Source organism: Carcharhinus amblyrhynchos, chromosome 7 (genome assembly GCF_965287045.1).
Source record: "Carcharhinus amblyrhynchos chromosome 7, sCarAmb.v2.hapA, whole genome shotgun sequence".
Lineage (NCBI taxonomy): Eukaryota > Metazoa > Chordata > Chondrichthyes > Carcharhiniformes > Carcharhinidae > Carcharhinus > Carcharhinus amblyrhynchos.
This window is the reverse complement of record NC_137330.1, coordinates 46,165,837-46,189,978: the sequence shown is the minus strand read 5'-3', so window position 1 is coordinate 46,189,978 and position 24,142 is coordinate 46,165,837.

Here is a 24,142-nt window from a genome sequence, read left to right as displayed (position 1 = left end):
CAAGCTAGGATATAGGTAGCAGAGTTTTGGTTGAGCTCAAGTTTATGAAGGATGGGAGACAGAAAACCAGGACAGCACTGGAATAGTTAAGTCCAGAGGTGATAAATTCATGGGTGAGGGTTTCAGCAGCAGATGAGCTGAAGCAGGAATAGAATCCGGCAACAATATGGAACTTGAAGTGAGTGATTTTGGATATCTGGTTGGGAGCTCATGTTGGGAGTCAAATATGATAACATGAGTGTGAACCATTTGGTTTATCCTCAGGCTGGCCAGGGAAAGGGATGCAGTTAGTGGTGAAGGAATGGAACTTGTAGAAAAGACTGAAGACAGTGGTTTTGATCTTCCAAATATTTAGTTGGAAAATGTTTTTGTTCCTCCGGTAATGAATGACAAACAAGTAATGTGATGAATCAGGGACAGTGGAGGGTTCAAGGGACATGTTGGTGAGGCAGAGCTGCATGTTATCAGTGTATATGTGGAACATTATGATTTTGTATGATGTTATCAAATGAAAACATGTAGATAAGAAATAGGCTGGGACAAATAATGGAATGTTGGGAGACTTTGGTGGTAAAGTTGTACGATTGGGAAGGGAAACAACAGAAGGTAATTCTTGGGTTGTGACTAGGCAAATAAAAATGTAACCAGGGAGGATTATTCACACTCATCTAGACAACAGAGAAGAGGTTTTGAAGGAGGATGGTGTGGTCAATCAGGTCTTACTTCCTAAACTGTTGTGGACTGCCCCAGTTCTGGGTTGTGGATTGCATGAATCACTGGTGCACATGAACCCATAACTTTCTGACTTAAAAACAAGAATTATACCACTACACCAGTGTAGTTCTTCAGAACCCTCCACAATCCAGAACATTATTGTCATTGTTTGCTCTTTTCTCCATTATTACTAACGTTTTGCTACATTAAATATATTATGGCCAAAATGCTCTGGCTTTTCTGGCCAGCACAATCTTCCAGGCCCACGGCAACTACATGCCGTGGTTCCCTAGTGGTGGAAACATAGGAAAAAAATAGGAGTAGGAGGAGGCCATTCGGTCCTTCGAGCCTGCTCCATCATTCATTATGGAGTGTGTGAACAGCAGAAAAACCTATTGACAGTGGTGGGTCCAGAAGATCCTGTCACTGGCAAAAGGTGGGCTGCCTCTGCAGCCACAGAATGTGCCATGAGGGTGTGGAAAGTCCCACCTGTACAGCCAAATATTTTCAGCCATTCCCGCTGGCAGGATCTTCTAGTTGCACTGGTGGAGGGTGTGACCAATGGGAAAATTCTTTGACAGGGCTGGAACCTTAAGATGCTGCCCATAGTTGTTACTATGAAGATAATTTTGTGATTTGACACTCACTATTGAGAATAATTGGAACTACATCTTGGGGATAGCACAGTTGTGTATTCCCTGATTTTCTGTCCATTAAAATTAAACAGCTGCAGCTCAGTGTAGTTGCCTGCAGTTCGATCACCTCACCTTTGTGAAATATAATGAAGTCTTTTCAGAAGCTCAAAGATGATTTTTAAAAGTCATAATACTTTGCAAAGGCTCTACCGGGTGTTAAGATGTGTGAGTGAAAATGATAGAAAACTCAATATCCAAAAAGGAAAAAAGAAGATCTTGCATTTATAAAGTACCTTTCATGACCATTGGATAATCTGAAGCACTTTACGATCAATGAGGTTTTTCTGTAGGCTGATCACTGTTTTAAAGTAGGGAATCAGGGCAACTCATTCGCACCAGAAAACGCGGTCAAACAGCAATATGATAATAAGACCAGGACGTTTTTGTGATGTTGCTCTGATTCAAAAGACAGCAGCTCTAACAAAGGAGCATTCCCTGAGTGTTTCATTGGAGTTACAGCCTTTTCTGCTACTTTTTCATGAAATGTGGGCATGACTGGCAGGCCAGCAATTAATGCTCTTCATCATTACACTTGAGAAGATAGTTGTGAGCTACATTCTTGAACTGTCGTGGTAGTCCATGTGATGTAGTATACCCATAGTGCTGTCAGGAAAGGGGTTCCAGGACTTTGATCCAGCAGCAGTGAAGGAACAGTGATATATTTCCAAGTCAGGATAATGCTTGGCTTGGATGACAACTTGCAAACGGTGGTGTTCCCATGTATCTGCTGCCTTGTCATTCGAGGTGATAGACGTTGTGCGATTGGAAGGTGCTATCAAAATAACATTGCAGTGCACCTTGTGGATGGTATGCATTGCTGTCACTGTATGGCTGCGGTGGCAGGAGTGAATGCTTAAGGTCATGAATAGGTCGCCTATCAAGTGGGCAGCTTTGTCCTGGATTCTGTTGAGCTTCTTGTGTGTTGTTGGACACACACTCATTCAGGGAAGTGGAGAGTATTCCATCACAATTCTGACTTATGCCTTTAGGCAGGCTTTGAGGAGTCAGGATTTGAATTAGTCACGTTTGTCGACTATTGTAAAATCCCAGCTAGTTCACCAATGTCCTTTAGGGAAGGCAAATTTTTCCTCTTGTAGTAATTGCAAGAATTGGAGCCCACCAGTTAGTATAGCAAACTATAATGATTTATTTACAAGCAGATAAATATAAAGAGTACTTTCAATGATGTTAACACTTATAACTCTCGGATCTACTCTGGCTGTAAAAGCCTGTGCTCTGCACAGGGATGTCTCCGCTCGTTCTCAACTGGGCGATTGGGTCACGTGACCCTCCCGAGTTACTCCCATTAAAGGGGCCAACTACAACACCCCCAAAATGATTCGCAACGGGACAGCTCTAATTATAAAACATTTGTATTCTGCCTGCTCTCTGACGTTGTAGAACTGTGTGAGGAAGGAGGTGGACTTATAGCATTGTAAGAGCTGTTGTATATTGAAATGGTCAGCTCCTTCTAACAGCAAAGATAAAAAAATGAAAATGTTGCCACACAGCGAGTTACTTAACCCGTTTGTGGAGCTTTAATAGAAAGGAGTTGCTTGGTTATATCCAGGTTGCCATGATGTGGAAATGCCAGCGTTGGACTGGGATAAGCACAGTAAGAAGTCTCACAACACTAGGTTAAAGTCCAACAGGTTTATTTGGTAGCACAAGCTTTCAGAGTGCTGCTCCTTCATCATTCACCTGATGAAGGAGCAGTGCTCCGAAAGTTCATTATTCTAAATAAGCCTGTTAGACCTTAGCCTGGTGTGTGAGACTTCTTACTACATCCAGGCTGGAAGAGAGAGAAAAGCTCCTAAATGCCTTTGATGATGTCATAATCATGTGACACATTACACAGCTGCATTGATTTATAATACATGACAAGACCAAAGGGCGAGAGATTTGGGAAAGTGGGATGGGACAGTGAGGTTGAAGATGGTTTATACTGCAGGGATCAAGAAAAAAGATGCTACCTTTTTTAGCATGCTTTTTTGAAGCAGGAATCAGACCTCAAAATTCTGTTCATTAGGCCATGCTGACCAACAGGAAAAAACACCAGGATCTAATGGGCCTCATAGCTGTTAGCTCTCAGTCTGTAATCCACAGCAGACATTGCTGCTTCGGAGCTTGCAAGACCCAAATCCCATCTCACTGAGGTTTACAACACACAGTTTAGGAAGCCATGACCTAGAAGGGCATCAATTGCATGGAAGAACCACTGCAAGTTCTCCTCCACTCTGGTTTGGAACTGTACTGATGTTTCTTCACCAACTGCGAGGTCAAAATCTTGGAATACCCTTCCTCACAGCAGCGTGAGTGTACATACACCAAGTGGCCTTCAATGATTCAAGAAGGTGGTCTCAGAGATAATTAGGGATTATCAACAAACGCTGGTTTAACCAGTGATACTGTAAGAGAATTTGCTCCGAAACTTGTAATTAGAATGTGTGTGATGAAATAGGTTCAAAATGGGAGATGGGATGAGACCAGCATGATTAACCAACTCAATGTATGTTACTGTATGGTGTCGAAATTTGCTGATGACACCAAGATTGGTGGAACGGCAAATTGTGCGGAGGGTGTGGAGAGTCTACAGAAGGATCTAGATAGGCTGGGCGAATGGGCCAGGAACTGGCAAATGGAATTTAATGTTGGCAAGTGCGAGGTGGTCCACTTCGGTAGGAATAATGGTAGGAAGGATTATTACTTACGTGGAGAAAAACTGCAGCAGGCGACGGTGCAGAGGGACCTCGGGGTCCTTGTGCATGAGTCGCAAAAACCCAGCTTGCAGGTGCAGCAGGTGGTCAGGAAGGCGAATGGGATGCTGGCCTTCATAGCGAGGGGGATTGAATATAAAAGTAGGGAGGTCTTGCTGCAGCTGTATAGGGCATTGGTGAGGCCGCAGCTGGAGTACTGTGTGCAGTTTTGGGCGCCGTACTTACGCAACGATATTTTGGCCTTGGAGGGAGTGCAGAGGAGGTTTACTAGGCTGATGCCGGAGTTGAGGGGGTTGAGCTATGAGGAGAGGCTGAATAAACTAGGCTTGTACTCGTTAGAGTTTAGAAGAATGAGGGGAGATCTCATTGAGACGTATAAGATGATGAATGGGATGGATAGGATAGAGGTGGAGAGACTCTTCCCGCTCAGAAAGGATAGTAGGACTAGGGGGCATAGCCTCAAGATAAAGGGGGGGCGGTTTAGAACGGAGTTGAGGAGGAACTTCTTCACTCAAAGGGTGGTGAATCTCTGGAATCCTCTGCCCGTTGAAGTGGTGGAGGCTACCTCGCTAAATATTTTTAAGACGCGGGTTGATGGGTTTTTGATAAGAGAGGGGATTAAGGGTTATGGGGAGAGGGCAAGAATGTGGAACTGAGCCACGACAGATCAGCCATAATCTTATTGAATGGCGGGGCAGGCTTGAAGGGCTGGATGGCCTACTCCTGCTCCTATTTCTTATGTTCTTATGTAATGTAATTAGTATAGTAGTCAGACCAGCATGACTAGATGAAATGTAACCAATATAATCAATGCATGTTACCCAATGAAGTTAGAATCATCGAGTCCGTACACTACAGAAGAAGGCCATTCGGCCCGTCGAGTCTGCACCGAACACAATCCCACCCAGACCTTATTCCCCTAACCCTTCATATTTACCCTGCTAATCCCCCTGACACTAATGGACAATTTAGCACGGCCATATGTTAGTATAGTAATCACTCATTAATGAATGTAAACAGTAGCCACTCGGGAGAACAATGGACACTGCCCAGTGGTCCAACTTAATATGTGACTGTAGCAAAAAGGAGAGAATAAAGTAAGCATGTTTTTCTTCACTATTCGGCCTGAATTAGCTAAACCACGATTATTGTATAAGCGGAATTGTCTAGATAAGGGCAAAGGTCATAACTACCATGGTTTCAAGAAGCAAAGAGATGTACCAATGAGTGACCAATCTCAAACAAGGTAGATAAAGGGTTGACCCAGAAACAATGGTGGCTAAACAAGGTTGAATCTTAAAAGTAAGATAAGAATCTTGAGGTATGGAGCTGTAATGTGCATAAAAAGACTGTAAGCAGATGGTTCATTGGATTGTTCCGGACATCCCGGCTTTATTGTCTTGTGTTGGAAAATAAAGTCTACTGCTTGGAGGATTAAGACTCAGACTCTCTGTTCCAATTGGCTAAAATCAGTTGTTGTCCTGGGGAAGCACGACAAAATCAAATCTTGTGAACGAACAAAGAAAAGCTACTAAGAGGAAATTTCTCATTAGTTTTAGGCTGTCAGACTCTAAGAAAAAATTCAAATGATAACATTTAACTCTTCCAATTATGAAAATATATAACAGCATGTCTTTTACTGTTTCTAGAAATGTGAAATTTGGAATATGTTTTTACCCTTCTTATTTCAAATGTTGTATCTGTTTAATAAGAACCTAGCCTAGTTTTCAAAATATAAATTACAAATTGGCATCATAATCTAACTCATGGTATTAATTAACAACACGCCTATTACCAAGTTTGTAGCTACTTTGAATTCAACGTTATGAAAATATGTTTCTGCCACTGTTGCTATTTCTGATATGGTGGGAAGGAAAAATGAAGGAATGAACTGTAAGGGTATATGATTAGAGAGGTAATTTTTTCTGATACTGGTTTTCCAACAGAGTGTCTACCTGCCAATAGCGTCAATCAAACATTTGGATCTATGCTGCACACGATTTTCTGATTGTGGCTCAAATGTTTTAGATAATGCATTAGAATTTCTGATGCATGACCACCAGCAGCGCAATGCTGGAAAATCACCCATTGAAATTATCCCATCACAATACCCCATTGAGGGTGGCACGGTGTACAGTGGTTAGCACTGCTGCCTTACAGCTCCAGGGACTTGGGTTCAGTTCCAGCCTTGGGTGACTGTCTGTGTGGAATCTGCACATTCTCCCAATGTCTGCATGGGTTTTCTCCAGGTGCTTCAGTTTCCACCCACAGTCCAGAGATGTGCAGGTTAGGTGGATTGGCCGTACTAAATTGCTCCTTAGTGTCCCAAGACATGTAGGTTAGGTGGATTAGCCATGGGAAATGTGTGGGGTTATGGGGATAGGGTGGGGGAGAGGGCCTGGGTAAGATACCCTGTCAGAATCTGTGCAGTCTCGATGGGCCAAATGACCTCTTCTGTACTGTAGAGATGCTATGATTCTAAGATAAATGGATTTATTTGGACAATGTTTTGTTTTGTTGTGTGGTTGCAGTCTAGACAAGGATTTTGGGGGTTGCCTAGTCTCCTGAAGTATGCTGCTCAAATCTGCAGTTTCTTAAAATCATTACTCTTTATTTTCAGAAAGCATTTACACATTTGGACTCTCCGCAAGTTTGGAACTTCTCCCCCTTCCAGATTTCTCTTAATCTGAGATAATTGTTACATCTGCTTCATTTATGCGCAGTAAATAGTTTCACAACACCAGCTTAAAGTCCAACAGAGTTATTTGGTAGCACAAGCTTTCGGAGCACTGCTCCTTCATCAGATGATGTGATTTACTCTATATCTCTGCCCCAATCTTTACTTCAATCATATTTACATTCTTTTACATCTTCCCACAAAGTCTCAGACATCACAGGGTTAGTCTCCAAGGTGCCTCAACCCATCTGTCTGATCACGTTCTGATCTTATTTTGAGGTTGAGGATATTCCATCTATTCCCTTCTGTTGGTTTGAGTGTTCCTTTCCTTGGTGGTTGTAAAGCTTATAAGAAGTCTTTTTTTCATCTTCAGGTTCTGAGTAGTAAGCCAAAGTTTATATTGGCTTTTTCTACAAGAATATTAAAGCACTGTGGTTTCTTCTTATGACACCCTGCTCTGTCTCAATCCTGTACAATCTCAGTTGTGGAGTTTAATCAATGATTGTGCTTTCCTTCTGTTGGCCTTGGACCCATGCTGCCTGCCCAGACTTCAACACTGGTAACTAATCAAAATGGCCAAAGTTATCTAATACCAAGAATATCGTCACAGCTCTGGAGATGAATATTCTAGCAGCATTTGTGACTCTTTTTATCCTCATCAATTTTAAACAAAAAAAGAAAAATTCAACAACAAGTTATATCCCTATAGTACTTTGAACACAATCATACATCCACAGCCTAAACAAGAGCATTATAAAACAAAATGTGGTACTATGCCACATAAAGAGATATTGGGTTAGCTGACCAAATGTTTGGTCAAAAAGAGGTAGGTTTTGAGGAGTAACTTAAAAGAGGAAATGGAAGTAAAGAGATGGGGAGATGTAGGGAGGGAACTTCAGGTGTTAGCTGCTCAGTAACACCAGTTGTAGAATGATTAAAATCAGGGATATTGAAGAGGCAAGAATCAAATGTGCACAAAAGTCAAAGAGGGTTCTGGGGCTGGAGGAGGATAAAGAGATAGGGAGGGGCGAGGCCATGGAGGGATTTGAAAACAAGGATGAGAATTCTAAATCAAGACATTACTTGGCTGGGAGCCAATGTACGTCAGCAAGCACACTATACGTGAGCATAATGAGTTAAACATAGGCAGCAGATATTTGGATGACTTCAAGCTTATGGAAAGTGGAATGTGGGAGATTAGCATTGGTATGATAAGGTTTAGAAGTAATATTTGATTTGATTTATTATTGTCACATGTACTATTATATAGTGAAAAGTATTCTTGTGCACTACACAGACAAAGCATACCATTCATGGAGAAGGAAAGGAGAGAGTGCAAAATGTAGTGTTCCAGTCATAACTGGGTGTAGGGAAAGATCAACTCAATGCGAGCTAGGTCCATTCAAAAACCTGATGGTAGCAGAAAAACGGCTGTTCTTCAGTCAGTTGGCACGTGTCCTCAGACTTTAGTACCTTTTTCCCAAACAAAGGTGGAAGAGAGAATGTCAGGGATGTGTGAGGTCCGTAATTATGCTGGCTGCTTTTCTGAAGCAGTGGGAAATATAGACAGTGTCAATGGGTGGGACGCTGGTTTCAGTGATGGACTGGGCTTCGTCCATGACCCTTTGCGGTTTCTTGCAGTTTTGGGTAGAGTAGGAGCCATACCAAGCTGTGATACAACCAGAAATAATGCTTTCTATGGTGCATCTGTAAAAGTTCATGAGAATTGTAGTGCACATGCTAAATTTCCTTAGTCTTCTGAGAAAGTGGAGGTGTTGGACATAAGAACATAAGAAATAGGAGCAGGAGTAGGCCAACTAGCCCTTCGAGCCTGCCCCGCCATTCAATAAGATCATGGCTGATCTGTCGTGGCTCAGTTCCACAGTCCCGCCCTCTCCCCATAACCCTTAATCCCCTCTCTCATCAAAAACCCATCAACCCGCGTCTTAAAAATATTTAGCGAGGCAGCCTCCACCACTTCAACGGGCAGAGAATTCCAGAGATTCACCACCCTTTGAGTGAAGAAGTTCCTCTTCAACTCTGTTCTAAACCGCCCCCCCTTTATCTTGAGGCTTTGCCCCCTAGTCCTACTATCCTTTCTGAGCGGGAAGAGACTCTCCACCTCTATCCTATCCATCCCATTCATCATCTTATACGTCTCAATGAGATCTCCCCTCATTCTTCTAAACTCTAACGAGTACAAGCCCAGTTTATTCAGCCTCTCCTCATAGCTCAACCCCCTCAACTCCAGCATCAGCCTAGTAAACCTCCTCTGCACTCCCTCCAAGGCTAAAATATCCTTGCAAAAGTACGGCGCCCAAAACTGCACACAGTACTCCAGCTGCGGCCTCACCAATGCCCTACACAGCCGCAGCAAGACCTCCCTACTTTTATATTCAATCCCCCTCACGATGAAGGCCAGCATCCCATTTGCCTTCCTGACCACCTGCTGCACCTGCAAGCTGGGTTTTTGCGACTCATGCACAAGGACCCCGAGGTCCCTCTGCACCGTCGCCTGCTGCAGTTTTTCTCCACGTAAGTAATAATCCTTCCTACCATTATTCCTACCAAAGTGGACCACCTCACACTTGCCAACATTAAATTCCATTTGCCATTTCCTGGCCCATTCGCCCAGCCTATCTAAATCCTTCTGTAGACTCTCCCCACCCTCCGCACAATTTGCCTTTCCACCAATCTTGGTGTCATCAGCAAATTTCGACACCCTACACTCGGTTCCCTCCTCCAGATCATCTATATAAATGGTAAATAGCTGAGGCCCCAGCACCGACCCCTGGGGCACTCCGTTGGTGGCCTTTCTTAATTATAGCATCAGCATGAAGCTGCTTTGAGTGATGGACTGGGCTTCGTTCATGACCCCCTTTGTAGTTTCTTCCATTTTTTGTAGAGCAGGAGCCATACCAAGCTGTGATACAACCAGAAATAATGCTTTCTATGGTGCATCTGTAAAAGTTCGTGAGAATTGTAATGCGCATGCCAAATTTCCTTAGTCTTCTGAGAAAGTGGAGGTGTTGGTGGCCTTTCTTAATTATAGCATCAGCATGAAGGGACCAGGACAGGTTGTTGGTGATCTGGACATCGAAGAACTTGAAGCTCTCGAACATTTCTATTTTGATGTAGACAGGGACACGTCCTCTGCAACAGCTCCTGAAGCTGATGACTATCATCTTCATTTTGTTGACATTGAGGGAGAGATGATTGCCTTTGCACCAATTCACCAGATTCTCTATCCCTTTCCTGTACTCTGTCTCGTTATTGTTTGAGACCCGACTCATTACGGTGGTGTCATCAGCAAACTTAAAAATCGAGTTGGAGGGGAACTTGGTCACAATCATTGGTGCATAAGATAAGGGGTTGAGGACACAGCCTTGTGGGGTGCTGGTGTTGAAGATGCTCGTGGAGGAGATGCTGTCGCCTATCTTCACTGATTGCAGTCTGTGGGTTAGGAAGATCAGGATCCAGTTGCAGACAGAGGCGCCGAGGCCCAGGCCATGGAGTTTGGGGATGAGTTTCGTAGCAATAATGGTGTTGAAGGCTGAGCTGTAGTCAATAAATATGAGTCTGACATAGGTGTCTTTGTTATCTAGGTGTTTCCAGGGAAATGACATCTGCTGTGGACCTGTTAATGGATCCAGGCAATTTAAGAGGATGGAACTGATTCATGCCATGACTGCTTTTTGAAGCACTTCATAATGATGGATGTCAGAGCCACCAGATGATAGTCATTAAGGCGTGCTGCCTGGCTTTTCTTTGGTACTGGGATAATGATCAGCTTCTTGACGCAGATAGGGGCCTCAGATTGTTGTAAAGAGAGGTTGGAAATATCTGCGAATACTCCTGCCAGCTGGTCTGCACAGGATCTGAGTGCTCATCTAGGTACCCCATCCGGGCCAGTCGCTTTCTGTGGGTTGACCTTCGAGAAGGCTGCTCTGACATTGAGGTCTGCGATGGTGACCTTGGATACAAGTTCTACCGAGCCTTCAAGGGTGGAGGGCATGCTCTTGCTGACCTCTTGCTCAAAACATGCATAGAATGCATTGAGTTGTCAGGGAGGGGTGAATTGGTGCCAGCAATTTTACCTGCCTTCATCTTGTAGGCTGTTATGTCTTGCAGGCCTTGCCATAGTCAGTGGGGTCCATGTGGCTAGCCTGGGACTCTAGCTTGATCTGGTACTGTCTTTTGGCATTTTTGATGGATCTCTTTAGATTGGCTTTTTTATATAGATTAGTGTTGCCTGACTTGCCTGACTAGTGTTGCATGACAGACTGGAGGGGCTGATTGTGGACAAGTCCCCAGGACCGGATGGAATGCATCCGAGGGTTCTGAAAGAAATGGCGGAGGTGATAGTGGATGCCTTGGTGGTTATTTTCCAGACGTCGCTGGATTCCGGGGAAGTGCCGGATGATTGGAAAACGGCTAATGTTACGCCGTTGTTTAAGAAGGGTGCCAGGCAAAAGGCGGGGAATTATAGGCCGGTTAGTTTAACGTCTGTGGTAGGTAAAATGTTAGAATCTGTCATTAAGGAGGAAATTGCGAGGCATCTTGAAGGAAATTGCTTGATAGAGCAGACGCAGCACGGTTTCATTAAAGGGAAGTCGTGTCTGACAAATTTACTGGAGTTCTATGAGGATGTGTCTAGGGCGGTGGATAGAGGAGAGCTGGTGGATGTGGTCTTTCTGGATTTTCAGAAGGCGTTTGACAAAGTACCTCACAAGAGGTTATTGCAGAAGGTCAGGGGACATGGAGTTGGGGGTAGGGTGTTAGCGTGGATAGGGGATTGGTTGTCAAATAGGAGGCAGAGAGTGGGGGTCAACGGGTGCTATTCGGATTGGCGGATGGTGACTAGTGGAGTGCCCCAGGGGTCGGTGCTGGGGCCTCAGCTTTTTACCATTTATATAGATGATCTGGAGGAGAGAACCGAGTGTAGGGTGTCGAAATTTGCTGATGACACCAAGATTGGGGGAACGGCAAATTGTGCGGAGGGTGTGGAGAGTCTGCAGAAGGATCTAGATAGACTGGGCGAATGGGCCAGGAAATGGCAAATGGAATTTAATGTTGGCAAGTGTGAGGTGGTCCACTTTGGTAGGAAGAATGGTAGGAAGGACTATTACTTATGGGGCGAAAAACTGCAGCAGGCAACGGTGCAGAGGGACCTCGGGGTCTTTGTGCATGAATCGCAAAAACCCAGCTTGCAGGTGCAGCAGGTGGTCAGGAAGGCGAATGGGATGCTGGCCTTCATAGCGAGGGGGATTGAATATAAAGGTAGGGAGGTCTTGCTGCAGCTGTATAGGGCATTGGTGAGGCCGCAGCTGGAGTACTGTGTGCAGTTTTGGGCGCCGCACCTGTGCAAAGATATTTTGGCCTTGGAGGGAGTGCAGAGGAGGTTTACTAGGCTGATTCCGGAGTTGAGGGGGTTGAGCTATGAGGAGAGGCTGAATAAACTGGGCTTGTACTCGTTAGAGTTTAGAAGAATGAGGGGAGATCTCATTGAGACGTATAAGATGATGAATGGGATGGATAGGATAGAGGTGGAGAGACTCTTCCCGCTCAAAAAAGACAGTAGGACTAGGGGGCACAGCCTCAAGATAAAAGGGGGGCGGTTTAGAACAGAGTTGAGGAGGAACTTCTTCACTCAAAGGGTGGTGAATCTCTGGAATCCTCTGCCCGTTGAAGTGGTGGAGGCTGCCTCGCTAAATATTTTTAAGACGCGGGTTGATGGGTTTTTGATAAGAGAGGGGATTAAGGGTTATGGGGAGAGGGCGGGAAAGTGGAACTGAGCAGCGACAGATCAGCCATGATCTTATTGAATGGCGGGGCAGGCTCGAAGGGCTAGATGGCCTACTCCTGCTCCTATTTCTTATGTTCTTATGAACACCTCAGAACTGGACTTCAGCAAGCAGCAAAATCCCTGTTCATAGATAGTCTCCAGTTGGGAAGCACGTGGATTTGCTTCTTTGGCACGCAGTCTTTAATACAACAGAGGCAGAAATGAGGATTTTAACATCAAAAGAACTGAGACGGGGTGAGGCTATAGAGGTTAAAATAGCCAGCTCGCATGAATATAAGCTTCAGATTTGTTAAAGTTTTTAAGTTTTAATTTTTTTTTAAAGTTTATTTATTTGTGTCACAAATAGGCTTACATTAACACTGTGATGAAGTTACTGTGAAAATCCCCTGTAAGGTCGGAATCTCACCTTGGGTGAGATATGACAGCAAGTTTGCAAACGGATTAGTCTCAGACTATTGCCAAGGAGATTAAAAGAGTCAGTGGCGAGGCAATGGACCTCAAACAATGGCTTCAGTCTTTCCAATATTTAGTTGCAGGAAATTTCTGCTCATCCAGTATTGGATGTTGAATAAGCAGTCTGATAATTTAACAGCAGAGGAAAGGATTGAGGAAGAGGTTGGGGAGAACTGGATGACATAAGCATACATATGAAAACTAATGCATTGGGTGATGTCATTGAGAGGGAGCATGTAAATGAGAAATAAAAAGGAGCAAAGGATAAGCATCAGAAATAGCAGTGCAGGAACAGAACAAGAAGCCATTGCAAATGATACTTAAAGTTTATTTATTTATCACAAGTAAGGTTTACATTAACACTGCAATGAAGTTAATGTGAAATTCCCCTAGTCGCCACATTCCGCCCGTTCAGGTCAATGCACCTACCCAGCACGTCTTTTCAACTATGGGAGGAAACTGGAGCATTCGGAGGAAACCCACACAGACACAGGGAGAACATGCAAATTCTGCACAGACAGCGACCCAAGCCGGGAATCAAACCCGGATCCTTTGTGTCATGAGGCAGCTGTGCTAATCACTGCGCCGCCCCATACTCTGGCTTCAGTTTGTGAGCTAAGAACAGAATCAAGATGAGAGCAGTCCCACTGTGCTAGGTGACAGTGGAGAGGCATTAGTGTGGTCAAGCATGTCAAAGGCTGCAGACAGGTCGAGAAGGATGAGGAGAGTTATGTTTGTCATGGTCACAAAGGGTGTGATTTGTGACTTTGATAAGAGCTGTTTCAGTAATGTGGCAGGGATTTGGAGGGATTTAATGGAGGCTGGGAAAGATGGGTACAGATTTGGGTGGTGCAACATACTCATGGACTTTGGAGAAGAAAGGAGAGTCAAAGATGGGACAGTGGTTTGAAAGAATGGTGGGTCCAGGTTATTTCTTTACAGGGAGGGCGATGACAGCAGATTAAAAAGATGGAGGAACAACACTGAAGCAAAAAACTATTAACAATATTGACTATCATGGAGGATGATGAGGGGAAATTAGTTAATTAACAGTTTAGTGGGGATAGCATCAAAGAGGAAGGTTTCATGGACAAGATGGACTGGAAGAGGCAAGCGTCAAGATAGAGAGAAACAAGAGAAAGATTTATGTTCAAGACTAGGCAGGGAGGAACTTTAGTGGAAGTTTGGCCCAGTGCACAGGTGAAAGGAAGGGGAACAGCAGAAGCTAAAGATCAGATGGTCCGAATCTTATTGACAAAGAAAGAAATCCATGAGCTCCTTCCATTTATTGTTGGATGTATAGTTGGATGGGATGGGAGAGTAGCAAAAAAAAAAGAGCTGGGGGCTATCTTTGTATTCCAGGGTGATTCTGGAATAGTGAGCACTCTTAGATGAGAGCAGGACCTGGTAGCTAAATGTGGTCTAGCTCCATCTGGCAAAGGATAGCTAAACTAGTTGTTCTCCATATCCTTTCAAGTCTGTAACCTTAGGCTGAAGGGAGTAGCGGTGAAGGGCTGTACTAGGAAAGTGGCCAGGGTGAGAGAGATTAGTGATTTCATTGGAAGCCAGGGCATCAAAGGTGGAAAAAAAAGGTGTGTTTAAATAAATCAGCAGCTGCTTAATGGAGGACACAGTTTGGGATTTTGGAAATACAGTTATAAGTGAATTGGGGGATAATGTTTTTCAGAGGCAAACACAGATACAGTTGGTGGAGAGTGGGTGGAAATCAGGGTGTGAGAAGAGAGTGATACAAGGAAATGAGCAGATTTATCTATGGTTGATACAATGGCAGTAGCAAAACCAAATGAGATGGCAAGGTGATATTTATGAAGGTATTTGGGCAGTTGACATGGAGGGAGAAATTGAGGGAGGGTAAGAGGGCAGTGAACTCACAGGGGGCTGAATATCATGAGTTGAGATGGAGTTGAAACAAACGAGGCTGAGAAGTCATTTAGTATTGAAGCTGAAGAAGGAAAGTAATAAAGATGTCTGAGAGAAAATTTAGTGCTGAATGAATACCAGTTATTAATCCACATACCTCAGTATCCAGGATATACATTTGTGTTGGTTCAAACTAGTCTTTCATAACTGGGTAACAAAGAGCTGATTATCCGAAACAGTGGAGTGGCCTGAATGTAGTAGCCAAACATGCCAGCCATTTGCAAATTGATTGTGGAAGATTCTGAATGTGATCATATGATCTCATCCCACCCAACTTTCGGCAAAGTGAGGCGGTAAGATTGGGTGAAAGGCGAAAAACAAGGAATGCACCCGGTTTCTCGCCTCACCCAATCGTTAATGATATCATTTAAATGTCATTAATGAATCCTGGAAGCTATCATCCAGGCTGACTTAACTTTCTTGCCGTTCGAAGTTCTCAATGGTGAGAATCACAGCTGGTTACCACCAGCGGAGACCAGATGTAATGGCTCCACTGAGGGGATTTGAGGCTTTTGAAGCTCCCTGGGTGGTTGGGGGCAGGGCTTGACTGTGCCCATGAGCCAGTGCTAGCCTGGCAGGACCTGTATGGCACCCTGGCACTGCCCACTGGGCACCTGAATTGTGCCAGGGCAGTGCCAAGGGAGTGGGGCCTGGGTAGGGGCAGAGCATGTGGGGTGCAGTTAAGACTGGGGTGGGAGGAAATCAGAATTCCACAAGGGTGTTTATTGAGATGGGAGGGAGCAAGTGAACTCTTCAGGTGGAGGCAATCGGCAAGAGGAGGGTGTCCAATGTCTATGGGACAAATGGGGTGGGTAGATTGGCACAGGGCAATTGGAGACATGGGGTGGTGGGTCTGATATCCGTGGGGGTGGGTGGGGGGTGGTAGACCAGCACAGGAGGTGATTGCTTTGGGGGGACTTCCCCATTGAGGTCAGGCTCCATACCACCACACCACCCCCCAACCCCCACCTTACTGGTGAGAATCGTATCCTGGTACCTTTTTTACACTAAGTGCCTTTAGATTGCGACTTGCAACTCACCAAACAAAATGGCGCCTTTCTCTCCTGTTTTCTCACTTGTTCGGCACTTAGAATCTTTTTTCTAAAGATTACATCCTCTATTTCTGATTTTTGCCCATGATCACACAATAAGGCTTTCAAATCTCACAATTATTTTTCTAACCACAAACATGTTAGAACATAGAACGTAGAACATAGAAAAACTACAGCACAAACAGGCCCTTCGGCCCACAAGTTGCACTGATGATATCCATACCTACTAGGCTTACCTATAACCTTCAATTCTATTAAGTCCCATGTACTCACCCAGAAGTCTCTTGAAAGACCCCATTGAATTTGCCTCCATCACCACCAACGGCAGCCGATTCCACTCACCCAGTGGTGAGTGGAAAACCTACCCCTGATATCTTCTCTGTACCTACTCCCCAGCACCTTAAACCTGAGTCCTCTCGTAGCAACCATTTCAACCCTTGTAAAAAGCCTCTGAGAATCCACCCTATCTATGCCTCTCAACATCTTATACACCTCTATCAGGTCACCTCTCATCCTTCATCTCTCTAAGGAGAAAAGACCGAGCTCCCTCAGCCTATCCTCATAAGGCATGCCACCCAATCCAGGCAACATCCTTGTAAATCTCCTCTGCACCCTTTCAATAGCTTCCACATCCTTTCTGTAATGAGGTGACCAGAACTGAGCAGAGTATTCCAAGAGAGGTCTGACTAGGGTCTTATAAAGCTGCAGCATTATGTCCCGACTCCGAAACTCAATCCCTCGATTGATGAAGGCCAGTACACCCATACGCCTTCTTAACCACATCCTCTACCTGCGAGGCCGACTTAAGAGTCCTATGGACCTAGACCCCAAGGTCCTTCTGATCCTCTACACTGCTAAGAGTCTTACCCTTGATATTACACTCCTTCATCCCATTTGACCTGCCAAAATACACATTTATCCCGGTTGAAGTCCATCTGCCACTTCTCTGCCCAGCCTCGCATCCTATCTATGTCACGCTGCAACTTCTGACATCCCTCCAAACTATCCACAACACCACCAACCTCTGTGTCGTCAGCAAACTTACCAACCCATCCCTCCACTTCCTCATCCAGGTCATTTATGAAAATTATATACAGCAAGGGTCCCAGAACAGATCCCTGGGGCACTCCACTGATGACCAACCTCCATGTAGAAAAAGACCCATCTACAACCACTTTCTGCCTTCTGCGGGCAAGCCAGTTCTGGATCCATAAGGCAACAGCCCCTTGGATCCCATGCCCCCTCACTTTCTCAAGAAGTCTTGCATGGGGGACCTCATCGAACGAATATTCCTGTGAAAGAGGCCAAGGGTTTTCCTAGGTGTACTGGGACAGCTGCTTAAGTAGTTGTGGAGTGGATAGGTGTTGTTGGGCTGTATCTGAAGGTGTCCTGAAATGCACTTCACAATGAAACAGACTTACAAGCTACTTCAACAAAATGGTGCAGTACTTAACGGCTGTGGAAATTTTTAATGTAAATTTTTGTCCCACTCTGTCAAGAACTTGCTGCTTCCCCCTCTCCACTCTCACCCCCCAACACTTGCATCTTTTTCTCTCTCACTCTGTTGCTTTGCAGTATGACAATCTCACCTTATGGCGGTGTGGTTTGAATAAGAATTCTGACTACTATGAATGGTGGCCCTTAGGTCTATGCAGCCTGTTCAGTACCTCAGCCACCATTACACAATGCCCAATACCCAGCAGGCAAACCATGCTAGCTATAAGCAAAGGAAACCTGCACTCACCACAATACATTGGTGTTCTGTCCAGTCTCAGTCAAGGTAGAAGGACAAACAGAAGCTGGTCATTTAGATGATGCTTTAGCACACCTAGTGATAAGATCTGCATGAGCTTTAAACATTGTAAAATTTCAGACAAGTTTAATTCAATTTCGCTGAATTGTTTGTAGACCAGATTTTATTGCTCCTGACAGCATATTTGAAGGTGGGTAAGGCCCATAAGATACAGTAGGTCTAGATCTTCAATAATTAACACTGGTTTCAGCATAAAATAAATGTGAGGGGTGCCACAGTGTTTAGCACTGTTGCCTCAGCGCACCAGGGACTTGGGGTCGCTTTCCGACTTGAGTCACTGTATGTGTGGAGTTTGCACCTTCTCCCCGTGTCTGCGTGGGTTTCCTCCGGGTGCTCCAGTTTCCTCCCACACTCCAAAGACGTGTGGGTTAGGTGCATTGGCCATGCTAAATTCTGCCTCAGGTGCACCCAAACAGGTGCAGATTATGGCAACCAGGGGATTTTAATAGTAACTTCATTGTAGTGTTAACATAAGCCCATTTGTGACTAATAAATATACTTTAAGTTTTAATTTAGGTTCCTGGCTTTTGGGTGGATGGGCTCCTTGCCAACTTTCTAGTTCGGGGCGGGGGGTGGGGGCGATGTGTAAGATGGGGATTTGATGCTCCACATATTCCAGCGATATTTCACTGGGGAATGTTAGTGAAAGATTTGTAAAGCCTGTGTTATGTGTATTTCCAAGATTATTTAGCAAGATGCCAACACCTAATATTTAAGAATCAGCTTTCACAGAAGCTATTTGTGCAAATAATGACATTTTGCACTCAGCAGGCTTTCCAGCTCTGTTGGCTTCTGTTTTTCTATTTCAGAGTAATCTCTACTGGATTACTGAGCCAAGCAGGGGTTAATGTTTCAATTTGTTAAATGTTGCCTAGATTTCCATATTACCATGGTATTTCTTCCAGAGGGTAAACGAGGGAATGGCTTAATATTTGACAGTTTACAAGAAGATTTGGTTTCATTTTGGACAATTCTGATATTTTTGTTTTTTATTGATTTATGTTACAACAACTATTGCACCTTTTCTCCAGAGTTTTAAGAATTTCTCTTTCAATTATGAGACAGTGAAGTCAATTGGTCTTCCTGAATAGTAAATCTTCGAACCATGATAAAAATAGCAGAAGAAGGTTCAATTACTACAATAATCAGAGAGCTTAGAGTTGCTATTTTAAAAATGAGGAGCTGAATTCTATTTTTGCTCTGATCACGTGTTCTAACATAATCTGACTTAGTCACTAAGCTACTGTTTTTGCTTTTCTAATTAGTGCCAATGAATGAATACCAACAAGATAATTTCAATCGCTATTTAATGACTGTGGAAAAACATTACAGCACACCCACCATTGTTAGGCTAATTTCTTTACAACTATTTTCAGACAGAAGACTCCACTATTTATTGAACTGTTGACTCTAAGTAGAACTTCTCAAATCACAGACTGGATTCTCCTCTAGTCATAGGAACTAATGACCTCCTTTACAATCTCTGCTAAATTTGGATGGAATAGTGACAGAGAATGATCAACAATTTGAACTATATCCTTTATCCATGTGGTCTGCAAGTCCTTCCCCTTTATCCCAAGATAGTGATTCATTCACACCTGCTACATTTCAAATGTCAGGAATGGGACTTGGATTTCCCTCTTGCCACTTCCAGGATGTAGATAAATCTTAGATAGCATGAGAAGTAGTTATGAGATCTTCCCCATTGAATAATACTGACTTTACTTAATAAGAGCTTGATCTTTGCTGAAGTCTACAAGGCAACTTCTGTCCAGATCTTTGGGACATTTCTGCCCCTTTAATCTCATGGCTGTTTCTTCTGTTATAGTATAGAGTTTGTGCTCCAGGTAATGGCCGATTCAAGCATTAAACGTATTTATTTGGGGTATTTATTAGGAGAATCGAGCACCAAATGTATTTATAAAAATGTTTTTGTCTATCTAAAGAATAGCAGTACTTCAAAAACAATGAATTGGTTGAAGCTTTTTGAGACATTTAAACACATATGGTTTCCATAAATTAATGTTCAATTTAAATCTCCATTTTCAGGCTATCCATTTGACTGTCTGCCAGATGGACATGGCACTACAGAGGCTCTGCCATTAAGATTGGTATCATCTCTACTTCCCCAGTCTTTCCTCCCAGCATCCATAGATGTTAGAGGTAAAGAGTGGGATGTTATAATCTCGCTTGTCTCAAAACCGTAAAATCCCACCTGAGGCCTGAGGTCAATAGACGTTTCCATGGTCCATTCCACACCCGCTCTGATTCCCGTGGTGGGCGGGATAGTAGACTCCCGTCCACAGAGTGGAGTTTTGTGATCTTAGTGTATGCTGAAACAGTGGGGCCATTAGCTGGTTAGCAACTTGTTGACAGCTCATGTGAGATTTACTGAGCAAAAGAGCTGCCAGTCTCCAACTGGTTGGCAGTTCTCAGCACTCCATGCCTCCGGGATCTTGACCCCATGGAAAGTCCACCAATGCCTGTTAATAGGCTGATTGGCTCTTAATTCGGTGGGCCATGCCCAAAGATGGCAATGTGGGTCTCTCACCTGCTTTCTGGATGGCGGTTGAGACTCCTCTAACCTCAGTAAAATTCTTTAAAACATTCAGTTCTGTCAATGCATGTCTGTGGGTTGTTGCTGGCTGTCAATCTGATGACTGCTGGTACCTGGGGTGACATTGTTTCTCTGGAGAATGTTGTTGCGTGGCAAATGTTGTTGCTGTGACCATTGCTGTTGTTCCATTACATTTTTTGAAGCATGGCTTATCTCTTGGATTCATGGTCATTACGTTTTGTTCTCAGTTGGAGAAATCAAATCTCCTTCATCAGCAATCTGCTGTAAAGTTGATTAGTCTGTTGCAAATACATATCTGCAGTTACAGCATTGGATCCGGTCACTCACATTCACCATGTATGATCGAGGTGGCCACTTCTCCACGCAGATCACAAATTGCCAAATGGGCTGACTTTCTGTGTGTACTTTGATTGTTTACACTCTGGCTCCACAAAACTCAGTTCTGGAACAATTTGGCAGCTTTATCAAAGCAGAATTTGTCTTTCTTATGTTTCACTTTTGATTTTGTCACTCACTCCTGTTACTACCACTGGTTTCAGTAGTTTTATTAGCTGTTGGAAGAGTAGGTTTGATGCAGCATGACATGAGTCCTTGAAGTATATCAACTTTGTTACTTCAATAGGTGTATTTCTCCACTCTGAGATTACACTGTACACATCTCTGCTGAATCCTCAGGTTTGTGACAATCTCATTGGCAATTTTCACCACTGCCTCAGCATTTCTATTTTACTGAAGATTGGGTGGAGATGATTGGGTGGTGCTGAATTTCCCAACATTCCTGAAGTGATTGATTTTTTACTCGTGAACTGAGAGCCATTGTTGCTGATTGCAATGTTAGGAATACCATGATGACTGTTCTGAACATTCAGACATTCTCTCATCTCACTGGAAGTCATTGTTATCAGCTGGTCTAAGTTCCAGTAGGCTTTTTTAAATTCATTCATGGGACATGGGACGCTGCTGGCTGGTCAGCATTTATTGCCCGTCCCTACTTGCCCTTGAGAAGGTGGTGGTGAGCTGCCTTCTTGAATTGCTGCATTCCATGTTCTGTGGTTTGACCCACAATGCTGTTAGGGGCGGAATTCCAAGATTTTGACCCTGCGACTGTGAAGGAATGGCTATATATTTCCAAGTCAGGATGGTGAGAGGCTTGGAGGGGGACTTGCAGATGCTGGTGTTTCCATTTATCTGCTGTCCTTGTCCTTCTAGAAGGGATAAGATTGCTGCGAATACTTCAGCCTTACCTTTTGCACTGATGTGCTGGACTCCTCCATCACTTAGGATGGGGATATTTTGGAGCCTCTTCCTCCAGTGAGTTGTTTAGTTTTTCATCACCATTCTTGACCTGATGTGGAAGGACTGCAGAACTTAAATGGTTGGTTTTGTGATTGCTTAGAGCTCTGTCTATCACTTGCTGTTTTTGCCATTTGGCATGCAAGTAGTCTGAATATAGTCAATTGTGAGTTAAATAGTTCTAAAGAGAATGAAGAGGTCTACTGCAAGGTTCATCCATGTTTGGGATGTAATGAGTCATGTGTAGCTCTTTATCTTGCTTTGCTTGATGCTCATTACATGCACTGTACTGGCCGATGTGACCCTTAATTTCATTGGTCATGTTTGGCCAGTGGAGCACCTCATTTGCCTTCCTCAGACTAGACTCAATTCCTTGATGGCTTGCATAGGTAAGCTTCAGCATCACTTTTCTCATCTTCCTAGGTCTGATGGCTCTAATTTCTTTGTACAAGGTGCAACCTTGAATGATTGCTTTATCCAGTATGTCTAATACTCTCTCTGTCAAGTATATCATTGATGGTTTAGAATCATAGAGTCACAGAGGTTTACAGCATGGAAACAGGTTCTTTGGCCCAACTTGTTCACGCCGCCCTTTTTTTTAAAAGGCCTAACCTAATCCCAATTGCCCACATTTGGTCCATATCCTTCTGTACCCATCGTGCCCATGTAACTATCTAAAAGACAAAATTGTACCCGCCTCTACTACTACCTCTGGCAGCTTATTCCAGACACTCACCACCCTCTGTATGAAAAAATTGCCCCTCTAGACACTTTTGTATCTCCCTCCTTAAACCTATGCCCTCTAGTTTTACACTCCCCTACCTTTGGGAAAAGATATTGACTCTCTAGTTGATCTGTGCCCCTCATTATTTTATAGACCTCCATAAGATCATCCCTCAGCCTCCTATGTTCCAGAGAAAAAAGTCCCAGTTTGTTCCGCCTCTCCTTATAACTCAATCCATCAAGTCCCAGTAGCATCCTAGTAAATCTTTTCTGCACTCTTTCTAGTTTAATAATATCCTTTCTATAATAGGGTGACCAGAATTGCACACAGTATTCCAAGTATGGCCTTACCAATGTCTTGTACAACTTCAACAAGTCATTCCAACTCCTGTATTCAATGCTCTGACTGATGAAACCAAGCATGCTGAATCCCTTCTTCACCACTCTGTCCATCTGTGACTCCACTTTCAAGGATGAGTCACAGATGGACAGAGGAGCTGTGAACATGTACCCCGAGATCTCTTTGTCCTGTAACTCTCCCCAATGCCCTACCATTAACTGAGTAAGTCGCGCCCTGGTTCAATCTACCAAAATGCATCATCTCGCATTTGTCTAAATTAAATTCATCTGCCATTCATCAGCCCAATGGCCCAAGATCCCGTTGCAGTTGGAGGTAACTTCCTTCACTGTCCACTATGCCACCAACCTTAGTGTCGACTGCAAACTTACTAACCATATATTCTTATCCAAATCCTTAATATAAATGACAAATAACAGAGGATCCCGGAGGCACACCGCTGGTCAAAGGCCTCCAGTTTGAAAAACAGTTCTCTACAACGACATTCTCTTTGGCTTCTATTAAGAAGCCAATTTTGTATCTATTTAGATCCATCACAACTTCCTGTAGCACTTGAAGAGGTGTATTTCATTGTGCAATTTTTTTGATTTGAACAAGACACTCATCTGTCAGATGTCTCTGCTGGGGTGATTTCATGCTGCTGCTTCTAGGTGAATTTGGAAGGTTTCACATTCTGTATTCGCATCTTCAACTTCCTTCATTGCTGCTCTCAATAGCATGTCAGTGATATGCACCTACTTCCCTTGCTTGTACTTCACTTCCAATCTCTACAAACAAAGTAACTCCTTTGCAAAGGCTTTGGAACAGAAAGAAGTAGTTTGAGAAAGATGCTTCGAAGAGGCTTGTGGTCAGATTCTACCATCACTTTTTCTCTCCCAAAAACTGGTGGAGATGGTTGCAGGCAAAGACAATAGCCAGGCACTCTTTCTAGATTGGTATTTAGGCTTGTTCTATTTGCATTAATGGACTCTCTGGATGTAAACTCAACTGGTTGTCCTTGCTGCTTGAGGGTTGAAATTATAACTGCTGAAGGAAAGCATCAAGTTTATCGGTATAGACGATCAAATTATGGTCCGATCTTTCTCCAGAACCATCTTTATCAGCTTGCTTTTTACTTTTCCAGCAAAACCAGTGTGCAACGTGGTTCTGCTTCTCACAACTGAAGTTTAGCTTTCCCCATGCTGGATAAGATTTATTTTCTATTTGTGGTGTCCTCCCAGTGGATTTACATTCAGTACTCTGGCCCTGATACTTCTGCTGGCCTTCAGTAAATTGTCCTTCTTTTCAATTATTGTTTTGTGCTTGGAGTGTCAATACAAAAT